This window comes from Chrysochloris asiatica, unplaced genomic scaffold, assembly GCF_000296735.1.
Source record: "Chrysochloris asiatica unplaced genomic scaffold, ChrAsi1.0 scaffold00174, whole genome shotgun sequence".
NCBI lineage: Eukaryota > Metazoa > Chordata > Mammalia > Afrosoricida > Chrysochloridae > Chrysochloris > Chrysochloris asiatica.
The window spans coordinates 5,224,445-5,226,070 of record NW_006408692.1 but is presented as its reverse complement, the minus strand read 5'-3'; the positions used below and the strand labels follow the sequence as shown (position 1 = coordinate 5,226,070).

Sequence of the window (1,626 nt, the reverse complement as noted above, 5' to 3'; positions counted from 1 at the left end):
CCTCTTGTTTTTCTTAAATGACTGCCTCTTTGTCTACATACAGGTTCCTAATGAGCGAATACAATGTTCTAGAATATCCATTCTTCCCAATGTTATTCTTAGTTTACTATGATCTACACAGCTGAATGCCTTTACACGGTCAGTAAAACACAAGTAATCATCTATCTGGTATTCTCTGCTTTTAATCAAGATCCATCTGATGTTAGCAATGATATCCCTAGTTCCATGTCCTCTTCAGAATCCAGACTGACTTTCTGGCAGTACCTTGTCAATGTACTGTTGTAACCATTTTTAAATTATCTTCAGTAAATTTTACTTGGTATTGTTTAATCATTTCTCCATTCCATTGGGAAACCTTTCTTTGGAATGGGCACAAATATAGATCTTTTCCAATCAGTTGTCCAGATAGCTGTCTTCCAAATTTCTTGACTAGATAAGTGAGTACCTTCAGCAGTGCATCAGTTTGTTGAAACATTTCAATTTGTATATTATCAATTCCTCTGGCCTTTTTCTCCGTCAATGCCTTAGTGCAGATTAGACTCTCCATCGGTACAATCATTTTTTGATCATATGCTACCTTTTTAAATGGTTGAACATCAACCATTTATTTTGGTACAGTGACTGCATATTCCTTGCATCTTCTCTTGATGCTTTCTGCATCATTCAATATTTTGCCCACGGAATCCTTCAATATGAAAGTAAAGACTTGAATTTTTCTTCAGTTCTTTCAGTTTGAGAAATGCTGACTATGTTCTTCCCTTTGGGTTTTCAACTCCATGACTTTGTACATTTCATTATGATAACTGATTGTGTTTTCTCAAGCTGCCCATTTAAAGTTTCTGTTCAGCTCTTCTACTTCCTCATTTCTTCCATTCACTTTAGCTTCTCTATGCCCAGGACCACATTTCAAGTCTCTTCCGACATTCATTTTTGTCTTCTCTTCTTTCCTGTCTTTTTAATGATGTTTTGTTTCTTCATGTATGATGCTCTTCATGTCACCCCAAACTCTTCGGGTCTTCAGTCATTATTGTCTAATACATCAAATCTGTTCTTGAGATGGTCTCTAAATTAAGTGTGGTGTATTCAAACTTATATTTTGACTTCTGTGAATTTGTTTCAATTTCAGCCAGAATTTGCATATGATCAATTGATCTACAATCTGCCCCTGTCTTTTTTTAAACTGATGATATTGAGCACCACAGTCTCTTCTTGCAGATGTAGCCAATTTGATTCCTGGGTATTCAATATGGTGAAGCCCATATGTTTGTTGTTGTTGTTGTTGTTAGGTGCCATTGAGTGGGTACCAACCCACAGCTACTTTATGCACAACAGAATGAAACACTGCCCGATCCTGGGCTAACCTCACTACTGTTGCCATGCTTGAGTCCATCGATGTTGCCACTTGGCCAATCCATTTCATTGGGGTTTTCCTTTTTTTCTGACCCTCCACCTTACCAAACATGCTATACTTCTCCAGCGACTCGTCCCTCCGGACAATATGTTCAAAGTATGAGAGACGAAGTTAGGCCATTTTGGCCTCCAAGGAGCACTCTGGCTGCACGTCTTCCAAAACGGATTTATTGGTTCTTTTGGCAGCCCATGACACTTTCAATATTCTCCTCCAAC

The 1,626-nt window shown here is 38.2% G+C and overlaps 1 protein-coding gene across 1 annotated transcript in view; it reads right to left on the bottom strand.

Annotated features, from left to right (window-relative positions):
• Nucleotides 1–1,626, bottom strand: part of LOC102815127 (chromosome unknown open reading frame, human C12orf63) — a 193,956-nt gene that overhangs the window by 132,029 nt on the left and 60,301 nt on the right. The gene's annotated exons all lie outside the window — the stretch shown is intronic.